General features: G+C 54.5%; 1 protein-coding gene across 1 annotated transcript in view; it reads left to right on the top strand.

Annotated features, from left to right (window-relative positions):
- The window catches only part of RNASEH2C (ribonuclease H2 subunit C), a 98,748-nt gene that overhangs the window by 6,628 nt on the left and 70,751 nt on the right, over positions 1-21,369 (top strand). The gene's annotated exons all lie outside the window — the stretch shown is intronic.

Below are 21,369 nucleotides of genomic sequence, written 5' to 3'. Positions count from 1 at the left end.
TCAAAATCCTTCCTTAATGTGTCAGCTCTTCCGGGCACAGTGTCCTAACTGAGGCTTGGAGGAGGGTCATAGGGGGAGGAGCCAGTGCACACCAGATAGTCCTAAAGCTTTCTTTAGATGTGCCCAGTCTCCTGCGGAGCCGTCTATTCCCCATGGTCCTTACGGAGTCCCCAGCATCCACTACGGACTACGAGAAATAGATTTATCGGTGAGTAAAATCTTATTTTTTTTCATGGTCTGTACCGATTTTTGGCTCTCCAGCTTTCATTGAATTTGTACCGATTCTTCCCCCACACCTCCTCCGAAAAAACACTTGTCCCTCCACCCAGTGGCGGAACTAGCGAGCTGTGGGCCCAGGTGCGGCAAAATGCTTTGGGCCCCTCCCCCATCCAAGTCCACCCCCTCACCCCTGGAGAGGATCTGGTGAGGGGGACCTGCTCAGGGCCAGAGAAATGGATACCTAGCAACAGTGCCGTAACTAGACATTTTAGCACTGTGTGCAAGAAACGGCATTGGAGCCCCACCCCTGCATGCAAAACAGGAGAAAAGTGCGCGCCGTAGGCGCGCGCAAAAATACACAGTGGCGTGGCTTCGTGGGGAAGGGGTGTGGCCACAAAATAATACCAATTCATAAAACGGTGCACAGTAGTCTCCATTATTCAAATTACGCGCACAGTAGCACCACTACAACAGGTAGAGACCCTTTTACACCTTACAGCGGACAGATTCCTCTTTGTACACATTATGGCAGACAGCGTCCCCTTTTTACACATTACGGCAGACAGCGTCCCCCTTTTTACACATTACGGCAGACAGCGTGCCTTTGTTACACATAGTGGCAGACAGCGTACACTTTTTACACAACGGCATACAGCGTGCCCTTGTTAAACATAGCGGCAGACTGCGTCCCCTTTTTACACATTACGGCAGACAGCGTCCCCTTTTTACACATTACGGCAGACGGCGTCCCCTTGTTACACATTACGGCAGACAGCGTCCCCTTTTTACACATTACGGCAGACAGCGTCCCTTGTTACACATTACGGCAGACAGCGTCCCCTTGTTACACATTACGGCAGACAGCGTCCCCTTGTTACACATTACGGCAGACAGCGTCCCCCTTGTTACACATAACGGCAGACAGCGTCCCCCTTGTTACACATAACGGCAGACAGCGTCCCCCTTGGTACACATAACGGCAGACAGCGTCCCCCTTGGTACACATAACGGCAGACAGCGTCCCCCCTTGGTACACATAACGGCAGACAGCGTCCCCCTTGGTACACATAACGGCAGACAGCGTCCCCCTTGTTACACATAACGGCAGACAGCGTCCCCCTTGTTACACATAACGGCAGACAGCGTCCCCCTTGTTACACATAGCGGCAGACAGCGTCCCCCTTGTTACACATAGCGGCAGACAGCGTCCCCGCTTGTTACACATAACGGCAGACAGCGTCCCCCTTGTTACACATAACGGCAGACAGCGTCCCCCTTGTTACACATAACGGCAGACAGCGTCCCCTTGTTACACATAACGGCAGACAGCGTCCCCCTTGTTACACATAACGGCAGACAGCGTCCCCCTTGTTACACATAACGGCAGACAGCGTCCCCCTTGTTACACATAACGGCAGACAGCGTCCCCCTTGTTACACATAACGGCAGACAGCGTCCCCCTTGTTACACATAACGGCAGACAGCGTCCCCCTTGTTACACATAACGGCAGACAGCGTCCCCCTTGTTACACATAACGGCAGACAGCGTCCCCCTTGTTACACATAACGCAGACAGCGTCCCCCTTGTTACACATAACGGCAGACAGCGTCCCCCTTGTTACACATAACGGCAGACAGCGTCCCCCTTGTTACACATAACGGCAGACAGCGTCCCCCTTGTTACACATAACGGCAGACAGCGTCCCCCTTGTTACACATAACGGCAGACAGCGTCCCCCCTTGTTACACATAACGGCAGACAGCGTCCCCTTGTTACACATAACGGCAGACAGCGTCCCCCTTGTTACACATAACGGCAGACAGCGTCCCCCTTGTTACACATAGCGGCAGGCAGCGTCCCCCTTGTTACACATAGCGGCAGGCAGCGTCCCCCTTGTTACACATAGCGGCAGGGACAGCGTCCCCCTTGTTACACATAGCGGCAGGCAGCGTCCCCCTTGTTACACATAGCGGCAGGCAGCGTCCCCCCTTGTTACACATAGCGGCAGGCAGCGTCCCCCTTGTTACACATAGCGGCAGGCAGCGTCCCCCTTGTTACACATAGCGGCAGGCAGCGTCCCCCTTGTTACACATAGCGGCAGGCAGCGTCCCCCTTGTTACACATAGCGGCAGGCAGCGTCCCCCCTTGTTACACATAGCGGCAGGCAGCGTCCCCCTTGTTACACATAGCGGCAGCAGCGTCCCCTTGTTACACATAGCGGCAGCAGCGTCCCCCTTGTTACACATAGCGGCAGGCAGCGTCCCCCTTGTTACACATAGCGGCAGGCAGCGTCCCCCTTGTTACACATAGCGGCAGGCAGCGTCCCCCTTGTTACACATAGCGGCAGGCAGCGTCCCCCTTGTTACACATAGCGGCAGGCAGCGGTCCCCCTTGTTACACATAGCGGCAGGCAGCGTCCCCCTTGTTACACATAGCGGCAGGCAGCGTCCCCCTTGTTACACATAGCGGCAGGCAGCGTCCCCCTTGTTACACATAGCGGCAGGCAGCGTCCCCCTTGTTACACATAGCGGCAGGCAGCGTCCCCCCTTGTTACACATAGCGGCAGGCAGCGTCCCCCTTGTTACACATAGCGGCAGGCAGCGTCCCCCTTGTTACACATAGCGGCAGGCAGCGTCCCCTTGTTACACATAGCGGCAGGCAGCGTCCCCCTTGTTACACATAGCGGCAGGCAGCGTCCCCCTTGTTACACATAGCGGCAGGCAGCGTCCCCCTTGTTACACATAGCGGCAGGCAGCGTCCCCCTTGTTACACATAGCGGCAGGCAGCGTCCCCCTTGTTACACATAGCGGCAGGCAGCGTCCCCCTTGTTACACATAGCGGCAGGCAGCGTCCCCCTTGTTACACATAGCGGCAGGCAGCGTCCCCCTTGTTACACATAGCGGCAGGCAGCGTCCCCCTTGTTACACATAGCGGCAGGCAGCGTCCCCCCTTGTTACACATAGCGGCAGGCAGCGTCCCCCTTGTTACACATAGCGGCAGGCAGCGTCCCCCTTGTTACACATAGCGGCAGGCAGCGTCCCCCCTTGTTACACATAGCGGCAGGCAGCGTCCCCCTTGTTACACATAGCGGCAGGCAGCGGTCCCCCTTGTTACACATAGCGGCAGGCAGCGTCCCCCTTGTTACACATAGCGGCAGGCAGCGTCCCCCTTGTTACACATAGCGGCAGGCAGCGTCCCCCTTGTTACACATAGCGGCAGGCAGCGTCCCCCTTGTTACACATAGCGGCAGGCAGCGTCCCCCTTGTTACACATAGCGGCAGGCAGCGTCCCCCTTGTTACACATAGCGGCAGGCAGCGTCCCCCTTGTTACACATAGCGGCAGGCAGCGTCCCCCTTGTTACACATAGCGGCAGGCAGCGTCCCCCTTGTTACACATAGCGGCAGGCAGCGTCCCCCTTGTTACACATAGCGGCAGGCAGCGTCCCCCTTGTTACACATAGCGGCAGGCAGCGTCCCCCTTGTTACACATAGCGGCAGGCAGCGTCCCCCCTTGTTACACATAGCGGCAGGCAGCGTCCCCCTTGTTACACATAGCGGCAGGCAGCGTCCCCCTTGTTACACATAGCGGCAGGCAGCGTCCCCCTTGTTACACATAGCGGCAGGCAGCGTCCCCCTTGTTACACATAGCGGCAGGCAGCGTCCCCCTTGTTACACATAGCGGCAGGCAGCGTCCCCCCTTGTTACACATAGCGGCAGGCAGCGTCCCCCTTGTTACACATAGGCGGCAGGCAGCGTCCCCCTTGTTACACATAGCGGCAGGCAGCGTCCCCCTTGTTACACATAGCGGCAGCAGCGTCCCCCTTGTTACACATAGCGGCAGGCAGCGTCCCCCTTGTTACACATAGCGGCAGGCAGCGTCCCCCTTGTTACACATAGCGGCAGGCAGCGTCCCCCTTGTTACACATAGCGGCAGGCAGCGTCCCCCTTGTTACACATAGCGGCAGGCAGCGTCCCCCTTGTTACACATAGCGGCAGGCAGCGTCCCCCTTGTTACACATAGCGGCAGGCAGCGTCCCCCTTGTTACACATAGCGGCAGGCAGCGTCCCCCTTGTTACACATAGCGGCAGGCAGCGTCCCCCTTGTTACACATAGCGGCAGGCAGCGTCCCCCTTGTTACACATAGCGGCAGGCAGCGTCCCCCTTGTTACACATAGCGGCAGGCAGCGTCCCCCTTGTTACACATAGCGGCAGGCAGCGTCCACCCTTGTTACACATAGCGGCAGGCAGCGTCCCCCTTGTTACACATAGCGGCAGGCAGCGTCCCCCTTGTTACACATAGCGGCAGGCAGCGTCCCCCTTGTTACACATAGCGGCAGGCAGCGTCCCCCTTGTTTACACATAGCGGCAGGCAGCGTCCCCCCTTGTTACACATAGCGGCAGGCAGCGTCCCCCCTTGTTACACATAGCGGCAGGCAGCGTCCCCCTTGTTACACATAGCGGCAGGCAGCGTCCCCCCTTGTTACACATAGCGGCAGGCAGCGTCCCCCTTGTTACACATAGCGGCAGGCAGCGTCCCCCTTGTTACACATAGCGGCAGGGCAGCGTCCCCCTTGTTACACATAGCGGCAGGCAGCGTCCCCCTTGTTACACATAGCGGCAGGCAGCGTCCCCCTTGTTACACATAGCGGCAGGCAGCGTCCCCCCTTGTTACACATAGCGGCAGGCAGCGTCCCCCTTGTTACACATAGCGGCAGGCAGCGTCCCCCTTGTTACACATAGCGGCAGGCAGCGTCCCCCTTGTTACACATAGCGGCAGGCAGCGTCCCCCTTGTTACACATAGCGGCAGGCAGCGTCCCCCTTGTTACACATAGCGGCAGGCAGCGTCCCCCTTGTTACACATAGCGGCAGGCAGCGTCCCCCTTGTTACACATAGCGGCAGGCAGCGTCCCCCTTGTTACACATAGCGGCAGGCAGCGTCCCCCTTGTTACACATAGCGGCAGGCAGCGTCCCCCTTGTTACACATAGCGGCAGGCAGCGTCCCCCTTGTTACACATAGCGGCAGGCAGCGTCCCCCTTGTTACACATAGCGGCAGGCAGCGTCCCCCTTGTTACACATAGCGGCAGGCAGCGTCCCCCTTGTTACACATAGCGGCAGGCAGCGTCCCCCTTGTTACACATAGCGGCAGGCAGCGTCCCCCTTGTTACACATAGCGGCAGGCAGCGTCCCCCTTGTTACACATAGCGGCAGGCAGCGTCCCCCTTGTTACACATAGCGGCAGGCAGCGTCCCCCTTGTTACACATAGCGGCAGGCAGCGTCCCCCCTTGTTACACATAGCGGCAGGCAGCGTCCCCCTTGTTACACATAGCGGCAGGCAGCGTCCCCCTTGTTACACATAGCGGCAGGCAGCGTCCCCCTTGTTACACATAGCGGCAGGCAGCGTCCCCCTTGTTACACATAGCGGCAGGCAGCGTCCCCCTTGTTACACATAGCGGCAGGCAAGCGTCCCCCTTGTTACACATAGCGGCAGGCAGCGTCCCCCTTGTTACACATAGCGGCAGGCAGCGTCCCCCTTGTTACACATAGGCGGCAAGGCAGCGTCCCCCTTGTTACACATAGCGGCAGGCAGCGTCCCCCTTGTTACACATAGCGGCAGGCAGCGTCCCCCTTGTTACACATAGCGGCAGGCAGCGTCCCCTTGTTACACATAGCGGCAGGCAGCGTCCCCCCTTGTTACACATAGCGGCAGGCAGCGTCCCCTTGTTACACATAGCGGCAGGCAGCGTCCCCCTTGTTACACATAGCGGCAGGCAGCGTCCCCCTTGTTACACATAGCGGCAGGCAGCGTCCCCCTTGTTACACATAGCGGCAGGCAGCGTCCCCCTTGTTACACATAGCGGCAGGCAGCGTCCCCCTTGTTACACATAGCGGCAGGCAGCGTCCCCCTTGTTACACATAGCGGCAGGCAGCGTCCCCCTTGTTACACATAGCGGCAGGCAGCGTCCCCCTTGTTACACATAGCGGCAGGCAGCGTCCCCCTTGTTACACATAGCGGCAGGCAGCGTCCCCCTTGTTACACATAGCGGCAGGCAGCGTCCCCCTTGTTACACATAGCGGCAGGCAGCGTCCCCCCTTGTTACACATAGCGGCAGGCAGCGTCCCCCTTGTTACACATAGCGGCAGGCAGCGTCCCCCTTGTTACACATAGCGGCAGGCAGCGTCCCCCTTGTTACACATAGCGGCAGGCAGCGTCCCCCTTGTTACACATAGCGGCAGGCAGCGTCCCCCTTGTTACACATAGCGGCAGGCAGCGTCCCCCTTGTTACACATAGCGGCAGGCAGCGTCCCCCTTGTTACACATAGCGGCAGGCAGCGTCCCCCTTGTTACACATAGCGGCAGGCAGCGTCCCCCTTGTTACACATAGCGGCAGGCAGCGTCCCCCTTGTTACACATAGCGGCAGGCAGCGTCCCCCTTGTTACACATAGCGGCAGGCAGCGTCCCCCTTGTTACACATAGCGGCAGGCAGCGTCCCCCTTGTTACACATAGCGGCAGGCAGCGTCCCCCTTGTTACACATAGCGGCAGGCAGCGTCCCCCTTGTTACACATAGCGGCAGGCAGCGTCCCCCTTGTTACACATAGCGGCAGGCAGCGTCCCCCTTGTTACACATAGCGGCAGGCAGCGTCCCCCTTGTTACACATAGCGGCAGGCAGCGTCCCCCTTGTTACACATAGCGGCAGGCAGCGTCCCCCTTGTTACACATAGCGGCAGGCAGCGTCCCCCTTGTTACACATAGCGGCAGGCAGCGTCCCCCTTGTTACACATAGCGGCAGGCAGCGTCCCCCTTGTTACACATAGCGGCAGGCAGCGTCCCCCTTGTTACACATAGCGGCAGGCAGCGTCCCCCTTGTTACACATAGCGGCAGGCAGCGTCCCCCTTGTTACACATAGCGGCAGGCAGCGTCCCCCTTGTTACACATAGCGGCAGGCAGCGTCCCCCTTGTTACACATAGCGGCAGGCAGCGTCCCCCTTGTTACACATAGCGGCAGGCAGCGTCCCCCTTGTTACACATAGCGGCAGGCAGCGTCCCCCTTGTTACACATAGCGGCAGGCAGCGTCCCCCTTGTTACACATAGCGGCAGGCAGCGTCCCCCTTGTTACACATAGCGGCAGGCAGCGTCCCCCTTGTTACACATAGCGGCAGGCAGCGTCCCCCTTGTTACACATAGCGGCAGGCAGCGTCCCCCTTGTTACACATAGCGGCAGGCAGCGTCCCCCTTGTTACACATAGCGGCAGGCAGCGTCCCCCTTGTTACACATAGCGGCAGGCAGCGTCCCCCTTGTTACACATAGCGGCAGGCAGCGTCCCCCTTGTTACACATAGCGGCAGGCAGCGTCCCCCTTGTTACACATAGCGGCAGGCAGCGTCCCCCTTGTTACACATAGCGGCAGGCAGCGTCCCCCTTGTTACACATAGCGGCAGGCAGCGTCCCCCTTGTTACACATAGCGGCAGGCAGCGTCCCCCTTGTTACACATAGCGGCAGGCAGCGTCCCCCTTGTTACACATAGCGGCAGGCAGCGTCCCCCTTGTTACACATAGCGGCAGGCAGCGTCCCCCTTGTTACACATAGCGGCAGGCAGCGTCCCCCTTGTTACACATAGCGGCAGGCAGCGTCCCCCTTGTTACACATAGCGGCAGGCAGCGTCCCCCTTGTTACACATAGCGGCAGGCAGCGTCCCCCTTGTTACACATAGCGGCAGGCAGCGTCCCCCTTGTTACACATAGCGGCAGGCAGCGTCCCCCTTGTTACACATAGCGGCAGGCAGCGTCCCCCTTGTTACACATAGCGGCAGGCAGCGTCCCCCTTGTTACACATAGCGGCAGGCAGCGTCCCCCTTGTTACACATAGCGGCAGGCAGCGTCCCCCTTGTTACACATAGCGGCAGGCAGCGTCCCCCTTGTTACACATAGCGGCAGGCAGCGTCCCCCTTGTTACACATAGCGGCAGGCAGCGTCCCCCTTGTTACACATAGCGGCAGGCAGCGTCCCCCTTGTTACACATAGCGGCAGGCAGCGTCCCCCTTGTTACACATAGCGGCAGGCAGCGTCCCCCTTGTTACACATAGCGGCAGGCAGCGTCCCCCTTGTTACACATAGCGGCAGGCAGCGTCCCCCTTGTTACACATAGCGGCAGGCAGCGTCCCCCTTGTTACACATAGCGGCAGGCAGCGTCCCCCTTGTTACACATAGCGGCAGGCAGCGTCCCCCTTGTTACACATAGCGGCAGGCAGCGTCCCCCTTGTTACACATAGCGGCAGGCAGCGTCCCCCTTGTTACACATAGCGGCAGGCAGCGTCCCCCTTGTTACACATAGCGGCAGGCAGCGTCCCCCTTGTTACACATAGCGGCAGGCAGCGTCCCCCTTGTTACACATAGCGGCAGGCAGCGTCCCCCTTGTTACACATAGCGGCAGGCAGCGTCCCCCTTGTTACACATAGCGGCAGGCAGCGTCCCCCTTGTTACACATAGCGGCAGGCAGCGTCCCCCTTGTTACACATAGCGGCAGGCAGCGTCCCCCTTGTTACACATAGCGGCAGGCAGCGTCCCCCTTGTTACACATAGCGGCAGGCAGCGTCCCCCTTGTTACACATAGCGGCAGGCAGCGTCCCCCTTGTTACACATAGCGGCAGGCAGCGTCCCCCTTGTTACACATAGCGGCAGGCAGCGTCCCCCTTGTTACACATAGCGGCAGGCAGCGTCCCCCTTGTTACACATAGCGGCAGGCAGCGTCCCCCTTGTTACACATTGCGTCAGGCAGATTCCCCCTTTTCTCTAACGTCCTAGTGGATGCTGGGGACTCCGTCAGGACCATGGGGATTAGCGGCTCCGCAGGAGACAGGGCACAAAAATAAAGCTTTAGGATCAGGTGGTGTGCACTGGCTCCTCCCCCTATGACCCTCCTCCAAGCCTCAGTTAGGTTTTTGTGCCCGTCCGAGCAGTGTGCAATCTAGGTGGCTCTCCTAAAGAGCTGCTTAGAAAAAGTTTTTAGGTTTTTTATTTTCAGTGAGTCCTGCTGGCAACAGGCTCACTGCATCGAGGGACTTAGGGGAGAGAAGTCAACTCACCTGCGTGCAGGATGGATTGGCTTCTTAGGCTACTGGACACCATTAGCTCCAGAGGGATCGAACACAGGCCCAGCCATGGAGTCCGGTCCCGGAGCCGCGCCGCCGACCCCCCTTGCAGATGCCGAAGATGGAAGAGGTCCAGAAGCAGGCGGCAGAAGACTTTTCAGTCTTCCTGAGGTAGCGCACAGCACTGCAGCTGTGCGCCATTGTTGTCAGCACACTTCACACAGCGGTCACGTAGGGTGCAGGGCGCTGGGGGGGCGCCCTGGGCAGCAATGTATAATACCTTTTTATGGCTAAAAAATACATCACATATAGCCCTTGAGGCTATATGGATGTATTTAACCCCTGCCAGATCTCACAAACTCCGGAGAAGAGCCCGCCGAAATAGGGGGCGGGGCTTATTCTCCTCAGCACACAGCGCCATTTTCCTGCTCAGCTCCGCTGTGAGGAAGGCTCCCAGGACTCTCCCCCTGCACTTGCACTACAGAAACAGGGTAAAACAGAGAGGGGGGGGCACTTTTTTTGGCGATATTACTATATTTAAGCTGCTATAAGGATACAACACTTATATAGGGTTGTTCCCATATATATTATAGCGCTTGGGTGTGTGCTGGCAAACTCTCCCTCTGTCTCCCCAAAGGGCTAGTGGGGTCCTGTCTTCAATAGAGCATTCCCTGTGTGTCTGCTGTGTGTCGGTACGTGTGCGTCGACATGTATGAGGATGATGTTGGATGTGGAGGCAGAGCAATTGCCGGTAATGGTGATGTCACCCCCCAGGGAGTCGACACCGGAATGGATGGCTTTGTTTATGGAATTACGTGATAATGTCAGCACATTACAAAAAATCAGTTGACGACATGAGACGGCCGGAAAAACCAGTTAGTACCTGCCCAGGCGTCTCAGACACCGTCAGGGGCTGTAAAACGCCCTTTACCTCAGTCGGTCGACACAGACCCAGACACGGACACTGAATCTAGTGTCGACGGTGAAGAAACAAACGTATTTTCCAGTAGGGCCACACGTTATATGATCACGGCAATGAAGGAGGCTTTGCATATGTCTGATACTACAAGTACCACAAAAAGGGGTATTATGTGGGGGGTGAAAAAACTACCTGTAGTTTTTCCTGAATCAGAGGAATTGAATGATGTATGTGATGAAGCGTGGGTTAACCCAGATAGACTAATTTCAAAAAAGTTATTGGCATTATACCCTTTCCCGCCAGAGGTTAGGGCGCGCTGGGAAACACCCCCTAAGGTGGATAAGGCGCTCACACGCTTATCAAAACAAGTGGCGTTACCGTCTCCTGATACGGCCGCCCTCAAGGATCCAGCTGATAGGAGGCTGGAAACTACCCTAAAAAGTATATACACACATACTGGTGTTATACTGCGACCAGCCATCGCCTCAGCCTGGATGTGCAGTGCTGGGGTGGTCTGGTCGGATTCCCTGACTGAAAATATTGATACCCTGGATAGGGACAGTATTTTACAGACTTTAGAGCAATTAAAGGATGCTTTTCTTTATATGCGAGATGCTCAGAGGGATATTTGCACTCTGGCATCGAGAGTAAGTGCGATGTCCATATCTGCCAGAAGAAGTTTATGGACACGACAGTGGTCAGGTGATGCGGATTCCAAACGGCATATGGAAGTATTGCCGTATAAAGGGGAGGAATTATTTGGCGTCGGTCTATCGGATTTGGTGGCCACGGCAACTGCCGGGAAATCCACCTTTTTACCTCAGACCCCCTCCCAACAGAAAAAGACACCGTCTTTTCAGCCACAGTCCTTTCGGTCCTATAAGAAGCGGGCAAAAGGACAGTCATATCTGCCCCGAGGCAGAGGAAAGGGTAAGAGAGGGCAGCAAGCAGCTCCTTCCCAGGAACAGAAGCCCTCCGCGGGTTCTGCAAAGCCCTCAGCATGACGCTGGGGCTTTACAAGCGGACTCAGGAACGGTGGGGGGTCGACTCAAGAATTTCAGCGCGCAGTGGGCTTGCTCACAGGTGGACCCCTGGATCCTGCAGGTAGTATCTCAGGGTTACAGGTTGGAATTCGAGAAGTCTCCCCCTCGCCGGTTCCTAAAGTCTGCTTTGCCAACGTCTCCCTCAGACAGGGCGACGGTATTGGAAGCCATTCACAAGCTGTTTTCTCAGCAGGTGATAGTCAAGGTACCCCTCCTACAACAGGAAAAGGGGTATTACTCCACGCTATTTGTGGTACCGAAGCCGGACGGCTCGGTAAGACCTATTTTAAATCTGAAATCTTTGAACCTGTACATACAAAAATTCAAGTTCAAGATGGAATCACTCAGAGCAGTGATAGCGAATCTGGAAGAAGGGGACTTTATGGTGTCCCTGGACATAAAAGATGCTTACCTGCATGTCCCAATTTGCCCTTCACATCAAGGGTACCTCAGGTTCGTGGTGCAAAACTGTCATTATCAGTTTCAGACGCTGCCGTTTGGATTGTCCACGGCACCTCGGGTCTTTACCAAGGTAATGGCCGAAATGATGATTCTTCTGCGAAGAAGAGGCGTATTAATTATCCCTTACTTGGACGATCTCCTGATAAGGGCAAGGTCCAGAGAACAGCTGGAGGACGGAGTAGCACTAACCCAAGTAGTGCTGCAACAACACGGGTGGATTCTGAATTTTCCAAAATCTCAGTTGACCCCGACAACACGTCTGCTGTTCCTGGGAATGATTCTGGACACGGTTCAGAAAAAGGTGTTTCTTCCGGAGGAGAAAGCCAAGGAGTTATCCGAACTTGTCAGGAACCTCCTAAAACCAGGAAAAGTGTCTGTGCATCAATGCACAAGAGTCCTGGGAAAGATGGTGGCTTCTTACGAAGCAATCCCATTCGGCAGATTCCACGCACGAACTTTTCAGTGGGATCTGCTGGACAAATGGTCCGGATCGCATCTGCAGATGCATCAGCGGATAACCTTATCGCCACGGACAAGGGTGTCTCTTCTGTGGTGGTTGCAGAGTGCTCATCTGTTAGAAGGCCGCAGATTCGGCATACAGGACTGGGTCCTGGTGACCACGGATGCCAGTCTGAGAGGCTGGGGAGCGGTCACACAGGGAAGAAACTTCCAGGGAGTATGGTCAAGCCTGGAGATGTCTCTTCACATAAATATACTGGAGCTAAGAGCGATTTACAATGCTCTAAGCCTGGCAAAACCCCTGCTTCAGGGTCAGCCGGTGTTGATCCAGTCGGACAACATCACGGCAGTCGCCCACGTAAACAGACAGGGCGGCACAAGAAGCAGGAGAGCAATGGCAGAAGCTGCAAGGATTCTTCGCTGGGCGGAAGATCATGTGATAGCACTGTCAGCAGTGTTCATTCCGGGAGTGGACAACTGGGAAGCAGACTTCCTCAGCAGACACGATCTACACCCGGGAGAGTGGGGACTTCATCCAGAAGTCTTCCACATGATTGTGAACCGTTGGGAAAAACCAAAGGTGGATATGATGGCGTCTCGCCTCAACAAAAAACGGGACAGGTATTGCGCCAGGTCAAGAGACCCTCAGGCAATAGCTGTGGACGCTCTGGTAACACCGTGGGTGTTCCAGTCAGTGTATGTGTTTCCTCCTCTGCCTCTCATACCCAAAGTACTGAGAATTATACGGCAAAGGGGAGTAAGAACGATACTCGTGGCTCCGGATTGGCCAAGAAGAACTTGGTACCCGGAACTTCAGAAGATGCTCACGGAAAATCCGTGGCCTCTACCTCTAAGACGGGACCTGATTCAGCAGGGACGTGTCTATTCCAAGACTTACCGCGGCTGCGTTTGACGGCGTGGCGGTTGAACGCCGAATTCTAAGGGAAAAAGGCATTCCAGAAGAGGTCATTCCTACACTGGTTAAAGCCAGGAAGGAGGTGACTGCACAACATTATCACCGCATTTGGAGAAAATATGTTGCGTGGTGTGAGGCCAGGAAGGCCCCCACGGAGTAATTTCAATTGGGTCGATTCCTACATTTCCTGCAAACAGGATTGTCTATGGGCCTCAAGTTGGGGTCCATTAAGGTTCAAATTTCGGCCCTGTCGATTTTCTTCCAGAAAGAATTGGCTTCAGTTCCTGAAGTCCAGACTTTTGTAAAAGGAGTACTACATATACAGCCCCCGGTTGTGCCCCCAGTGGCTCCGTGGGACCTTAATGTAGTTTTGGATTTTCTCAAATCCCATTGGTTTGAGCCACTCAAATCGGCGGATTTGAAATATCTTACATGGAAAGTAACCATGCTACTGGCCCTGGCTTCAGCCAGGAGAGTGTCAGAATTGGCGGCTTTATCGTATAAAAGCCCATATCTGATTTTCCATTCGGACAGGGCAGAACTGCGGACGCGTCCTCATTTTCTGCCTAAGGTGGTGTCAGCGTTTCACCTGAACCAGCCTATTGTGGTGCCTGCGGCTACTAGCGATATGGAGGATTCCAAGTTGCTGGACGTTGTCAGGGCATTGAAAATATATATTTCAAGGACGTCTGGAGTCAGAAAATCTGACTCGCTGTTTATACTGTATGCACCCAACAAGCTGGGTGCTCCTGCTTCTAAGCAGACGATTGCTCGTTGGATTTGTAGCACAATTCAACTTGCACATTCTGTGGCAGGACTGCCACAGCCTAAATCTGTCAAGGCCCATTCCACAAGGAAGGTGGGCTCATCCTGGGCGGCTGCCCGAGGGGTCTCGGCATTACAACTCTGCCGAGCAGCTACGTGGTCGGGGGAGAACACGTTTGTAAAATTCTACAAATTTGATACCCTGGCTAAAGAGGACCTGGAGTTCTCTCATTCGGTGCTGCAGAGTCATCCGCACTCTCCCGCCCGTTTGGGAGCTTTGGTCCTGACGGAGTCCCCAGCATCCACTAGGACGTTAGAGAAAATAAGATTTTACTTACCGATAATTCTATTTCTCGTAGTCCGTAGTGGATGCTGGGCGCCCATCCCAAGTGCGGATTGTCTGCAATACTTGTACATAGTTATTGTTACAAAAAAATCGGGTTGTTCTTGTTGTGAGCCGTCTGTTCAGAGGCTCCTACGTTGTCATACTGTTAACTGGGTTCAGATCACAAGTTGTACGGTGTGATTGGTGTGGCTGGTATGAGTCTTACCCGGGATTCAAAATCCTTCCTTATTGTGCACGCTCGTCCGGGCACAGTATCCTAACTGAGGCTTGGAGGAGGGTCATAGGGGGAGGAGCCAGTGCACACCACCTGATTCTAAAGCTTTATTTTTGTGCCCTGTCTCCTGCGGAGCCTCTAATCCCCATGGTCCTGACGGAGTCCCCAGCATCCACTACGGACTACGAGAAATAGATTTATCGGTAAGTAAAATCTTATTTTTTACACATTGCGTCAGGCAGATTCCCCCTTTTTACACATTGCGTCAGGCAGATTCCCCCTTTTTACACATTGCGTCAGGCAGATTCCCCCTTTTTACACATAGGGGTCGATTCTATTCGGCAACTAATGAATAGCGCCGGGAATTAGCTCCCGACGCTATTCAATTCAGCAACTAATTACCTGCAATTGTCGGGAATTCTTCTCTCATCCCCGGGGGATGAGAAGAGAAACCCGACAAAAGTGCTGCCTCGCGGCCGGCGCGAGGCTGATTCTGTCGGGAATCAGCCTCGCGCCGGGGAGTGAAGTCGGAGAATGCCCGTTCTCCCGACAATTCAACCTGTTTTGTCGGCGAGAACGGGCCATCGCCGACGTAACTAGTTGCTGAATTGAATAGCGTCGGGAGCTAATTCCCGGCGCTATTCATTAGTTGCCGAATAGAATCGACCCCATAGCGGCAGGCAGATTCCCCCTTTTTACACATAGCGGCAGGCAGATTCCCCCTTTTTACACATAGCGGCAGGCAGATTCCCCCTTTTTACACATAGCGGCAGGCAGATTCCCCCTTTTTACACATAGCGGCAGGCAGATTCCCCCTTTTTACACATAGCGGCAGGCAGATTCCCCCTTTTTACACATAGCGGCAGGCAGATTCCCCCTTTTTACACATTGCGGCAGGCAGATTCCCCCTTTTTACACATTGCGGCAGGCAGATTCCCCCTTTTTACACATTGCGGCAGGCAGATTCCCCCTTTTTACACATTGCGGCAGGCAGATTCCCCCTTTTTACACATTGCGGCAGGCAGATTCCCCCTTTTTACACATTGCGGCAGGCAGATTCCCCCTTTTTACACATAGCGGCAGGCAGTCCCAACAAAGACAGAAAGAAAGACAGAAAGAAAGACAGAAAGAAAGAAGAATTATACTTACCCTCTCCGCTGGCTCAGGCTCCTTGGTGCAGCTTGACGATTCCCGGGCAGTAGAGGAGGAGGAGGAGGGAGGTGGACGAGGGAGCCGCAGCAGCGCTGTGTTATTGGTGGAGGCGCTGCTGCTGCTGCTGCCGCCCCTCTACTTCACTATAGGCTGCTCTCAGAAGACAGCCTATAGTGAAGCAGAAGGGCAGCAGCAGCAGCGCCTCCACCAGTAACAAAGCGCTGCTGCGGCTCCCTCCTCCACCTCCCTCCTCCTCCTTCCCGCGTACCGCTGTTCCTCTCCTCTCCGGGCGGCTGTGCGCTGCGGGCAGCGGTTGCCCGCAGCGCACAGCGGCATGTAATGAGTCAGTTTGACTCATTACATGCTTTGGGCCCCTGGACAGAGGTGGGCCCCAGTGCAACGCACTGGTTGCACTGGCGGTAGTACCGCCTCTGCCTCCACCGTCACAGCTCAGTAATAATGGCAGCAGTGCCGTAACTAGACATTTCTCTGACGTCCTAGTGGATGCTGGGGACTCCGAAAGGACCATGGGGAATAGCGGCTCCGCAGGAGACTGGGCACAAAAGTAAAAGCTTTAAGACTACCTGGTGTGCACTGGCTCCTCCCCCTATGACCCTCCTCCAAGCCTCAGTTAGATTTTTGTGCCCGAACGAGATAAAAGTTTAAAGTAGGTTTTTTATTTTCAGTGAGACCTGCTGGCAACAGGCTCACTGCACCGAGGGACTAAGGGGAGAAGAAGCGAACTCACCTGCGTGCAGAGTGGATTGGGCTTCTTAGGCTACTGGACATTAGCTCCAGAGGGACGATCACAGGCCCAGCCATGGATGGGTCCCAGAGCCGCGCCGCCGGCCCCCTTACAGAGCCAGAAGACTGAAGAGGTCCGGAAAATCGGCGGCAGAAGACGTCCTGTCTTCAATAAGGTAGCGCACAGCACCGCAGCTGTGCGCCATTGCTCTCAGCACACTTCACACTCCGGTCACTGAGGGTGCAGGGCGCTGGGGGGGGCGCCCTGAGACGCAATAAAAACACCTTATATGGCAAAAAATACATCACATATAGCTCCTGGGCTATATGGATGCATTTAACCCCTGCCAATTTTTCCTTAAAAAAGCGGGAGAAAGGCCGCCGAGAAGGGGGCGGAGCCTATCTCCTCAGCACACTGGCGCCATTTTTTCCTCACAGCTCCGTTGGAGGGAAGCTCCCTGACTCTCCCCTGCAGTCCTGCACTACAGAAACAGGGTAAAACAAGAGAGGGGGGGCACTAATTTGGCAGATAAATCTATACAGCAGCTATATAAGGGAAAAACACTTATATAAGGTTATCCCTGTATATATATAGCGCTCTGGTGTGTGCTGGCAAACTCTCCCTCTGTCTCCCCAAAGGGCTAGTGGGGTCCTGTCCTCTATCAGAGCATTCCCTGTGTGTGTGCTGTGTGTCGGTACGTTGTGTCGACATGTATGAGGAGGAAAATGGTATGGAGGCGGAGCAATTGCCTGTATTAGTGATGTCACCCCCTAGGGAGTCGACACCTGACTGGATGGTCTTATGGAAGGAATTACGTGATAGTGTCAGCACTTTACAAAAGACTGTTGACGACATGAGACAGCCGGCAAATCAGTTAATACCTGTACAGGCGTCTCAAACACCGTCAGGGGCTCTAAAGCGCCCGTTACCTCAGGTGGTCGACACAGACCCAGACACGGACACTGACTCCAGTGTCGACGGTGAGGAAACAAACGTATTTTCCAGTAGGGCCACACGTTACATGATCACGGCAATGAAGGAGGTTTTGAACATTTCTGATACTACAAGTACCACAAAAAAGGGTATTATGTGGGGTGTGAAAAAACTACCCGTAGTTTTTCCTGAATCAGATGAATTAAATGAGGTGTGTGATGAAGCGTGGGTTTCCCCCGATAAAAAACTGCTAATTTCTAAAAAATTATTGGCATTATACCCTTTCCCGCCAGAGGTTAGGGCGCGTTGGGAAACACCCCCTAGGGTAGATAAGGCGCTCACACGCTTATCAAAACAAGTGGCGTTACCGTCTCCTGATACGGCAGCCCTCAAGGAACCAGCTGATAGGAAGCTGGAAAATATCCTAAAAAGTATATACACACATACTGGTATTATACTGCGACCAGCAATCGCCTCAGCCTGGATGTGCAGTGCTGGGGTGGCTTGGTCGGATTCCCTGACTGAAAATATTGATACCCTGGACAGGGACAATATATTATTGACTATAGAGCATTTAAAGGATGCATTTCTATATATGAGAGATGCACAGAGGGATATTTGCACTCTGGCATCAAGAGTAAGTGCGCTGTCCATTTCTGCCAGAAGAGGGTTATGGACGCGACAGTGGTCAGGAGATGCGGATTCCAAACGGCATATGGAAGTATTGCCGTATAAAGGGGAGGGGTTATTTGGGGTCGGTCTATCGGACCTGGTGGCCACGGCAACGGCTGGGAAATTCACCTTTTTACCCCAGGTCACCTCTCAGCAGAAAAAGACACCGTCTTTTCAGGCTCAGTCCTTTCGTCCCCATGCCCCGGGGCAGAGGAAGGGGAAAAAGACTGCAGCAGACAGCCTCTTCCCAGGAACAGAAGCCCTCCCCCGCTTCTGCCAAGTCCTCAGCATGACGCTGGGGCCTTACAAGCGTACTCAGGCACGGTGGGGGCCCGTGTCAAGAATTTCAGCGCGCAGTGGGCTCACTCGCAAGTGGACCCCTGGATCCTGCAGGTAGTATCTCAGGGGTACAAATTGGAATTCGAGACGTCTCCCCCTCGCCGGTTCCTGAAGTCTGCCTTACCAACGTCTCCCCCCGACAGGGAGGCGGTATTGGAAGCCATTCACAAGCTGTATTCCCAGCAGGTGATAATCAAGGTACCCCTCCTACAACAGGGAAAGGGGTATTATTCCACGCTGTTTGTGGTACCGAAGCCGGACGGCTCGGTGAGACCTATTTTAAATCTGAAATCCTTGAACACTTACATACAAAGGTTCAAATTCAAGATTGAATCACTCAGAGCAGTGATAGCGAACCTGGAAGAAGGGGACTATATGGTGTCTCTGGACATCAAGGATGCTTACCTCCATGTCCAAATTTGCCCTTCTCACCAAGGGTACCTCAGGTTTGTGGTACAGAACTGTCACTATCAGTTTCAGACGCTGCCGTTTGGATTGTCCACGGCACCCCGGGTCTTTACCAAGGTAATGGCCGAAATGATGATTCTTCTTCGAAGAAAAGGCGTCTTAATTATCCCTTACTTGGACGATCTCCTGATAAGGGCAAGGTCCATAGAACAGTTAGAGGTCGGAGTAGCACTATCTCAAGTAGTACTACGACAGCACGGATGGATTCTAAATATTCCAAAATCGCAGCTGATTCCGACGACACGTCTGCTGTTCCTAGGGATGATTCTGGACACAGTACAGAAAAAGGTGTTTCTCCCGGAGGAGAAAGCCAGGGAGTTATCCGACCTAGTCAGGAACCTCCTAAAACCAGGCCAAGTGTCAGTGCATCAATGCACAAGGGTCCTGGGAAAAATGGTGGCTTCTTACGAAGCGATTCCATTCGGCAGATTCCACGCAAGAACTTTTCAGTGGGATCTGCTGGACAAATGGTCCGGATCGCATCTTCAAATGCATCAGCGGATAACCCTGTCTCCAAGGACAAGGGTGTCTCTCCTGTGGTGGTTGCAGAGTGCTCATCTTCTAGAGGGCCGCAGATTCGGCATTCAGGACTGGGTCCTGGTGACCACGGATGCCAGCCTGAGAGGCTGGGGAGCAGTCACACAGGGAAGAAATTTCCAGGGCTTGTGGTCAAGCATGGAAACGTCACTTCACATAAATATCCTGGAACTAAGGGCCATTTACAATGCCCTAAGTCAGGCAAGGCCTCTGCTTCAGGGTCAGCCGGTGCTGATCCAGTCGGACAACATCACGGCAGTCGCCCACGTAAACAGACAGGGCGGCACAAGAAGCAGGAGGGCAATGACGGAAGTTGCAAGGATTCTTCGCTGGGCGGAAAATCATGTGATAGCACTGTCAGCAGTGTTCATTCCGGGAGTGGACAACTGGGAAACAGACTTCCTCAGCAGACACGATCTCCACCCGGGGGAGTGGGGACTTCACCCAGAAGTCTTCCACATGATTGTGAACCGTTGGGAAAAACCAAAGGTGGACATGATGGCGTCCCGCCTCAACAAAAAACTGGACAGATATTGCGCCAGGTCAAGGGACCCTCAGGCAATAGCTGTGGACGCTCTGGTAACACCGTGGGTGTACCAGTCAGTGTATGTGTTCCCTCCTCTGCCTCTCATACCCAAGGTACTGAGAATCATAAGAAGGAGAGGAGTAAGGACTATACTCGTGGCTCCGGATTGGCCAAGAAGGACTTGGTACCCGGAACTTCAAGAGATGCTCACGGAAGACCCGTGGCCTCTACCTCTAAGAAAGGACCTGCTCCAGCAGGGACCATGTCTGTTCCAAGACTTACCGCGGCTGCGTTTGACGGCATGGCGGTTGAACGCCGGATCCTGAAGGAAAAAGGCATTCCGGATGAAGTCATCCCTACCCTGATCAAAGCCAGGAAGGATGTAACTGTGCAACATTATCACCGTATTTGGCGTAAATATGTTGCGTGGTGTGAGGCCAGGAAGGCCCCTACAGAGGAATTTCAACTGGGTCGTTTCCTGCATTTCCTGCAAACAGGACTGTCTATGGGCCTAAAATTAGGGTCCATTAAGGTTCAAATTTCGGCCCTGTCAATATTCTTCCAAAAAGAACTAGCTTCAGTTCCTGAAGTTCAGACGTTTGTCAAGGGGGTACTGCATACACAGCCTCCTTTTGTGCCTCCAGTGGCACCTTGGGATCTCAATGTAGTTTTGGGTTCCTAAAATCACATTAGTTTGAACCACTCACCACTGTGGACTTAAAATATCTCACATGGAAAGTGGTAATGCGGTTAGCCCTGGCCTCAGCCAGGCGTGTCTCAGAATTGGCGGCTTTATCCTATAAAAGCCCTTACCTAATTTTTCATACGGACAGGGCAGAATTGAGGACTCGTCCTCAATTTCTCCCTAAGGTGGTTTCAGCATTTCACTTAAACCAGCCTATTGTGGTGCCTGCGGCTACTAGGGACTTGGAGGATTCCAAGTTGCTGGACGTAGTCAGGGCCCTGAAAATATAGGTTTCCAGGACGGCTGGAGTCAGAAAATCTGACTCGCTGTTTATCCTGTATGCACCCAACAAGCTGGGTGCTCCTGCTTCTAAGCAGACTATTGCTCGTTGGATTTGTAGTACAATTCAGCTTGCACATTCTGTGGCAGGCCTGCCACAGCCAAAATCTATAAAAGCCCATTCCACACGGAAAGTGGGCTCATCTTGGGCGGCTGCCCGAGGGGTCTCGGCTTTACAACTTTGCCGAGCAGCTACTTGGTCAGGGGCAAACACGTTTGCTAAATTCTACAAATTTGATACCCTGGCTGAGGAGGACCTGGAGTTCTCTCATTCGGTGCTGCAGAGTCATCCGCACTCTCCCGCCCGTTTGGGAGCTTTGGTATAATCCCCATGGTCCTTTCGGAGTCCCCAGCATCCACTAGGACGTCAGAGAAAATAAGAATTTACTTACCGATAATTCTATTTCTCATAGTCCGTAGTGGATGCTGGGCGCCCATCCCAAGTGCGGATTGTCTGCAATACTTGTACATAGTTATTGTTACAAAAAATCGGGTTATTGTTGTGAGCCATCTTTTCAGAGGCTCCTCTGT

The sequence above is a fragment of the Pseudophryne corroboree genome, chromosome 11 (genome assembly GCF_028390025.1).
Source record: "Pseudophryne corroboree isolate aPseCor3 chromosome 11, aPseCor3.hap2, whole genome shotgun sequence".
Classification (NCBI taxonomy): domain Eukaryota; kingdom Metazoa; phylum Chordata; class Amphibia; order Anura; family Myobatrachidae; genus Pseudophryne; species Pseudophryne corroboree.
The sequence above is the reverse complement of the archived record's forward strand: the minus strand, read 5'-3'. Positions and strand labels throughout refer to the sequence as shown.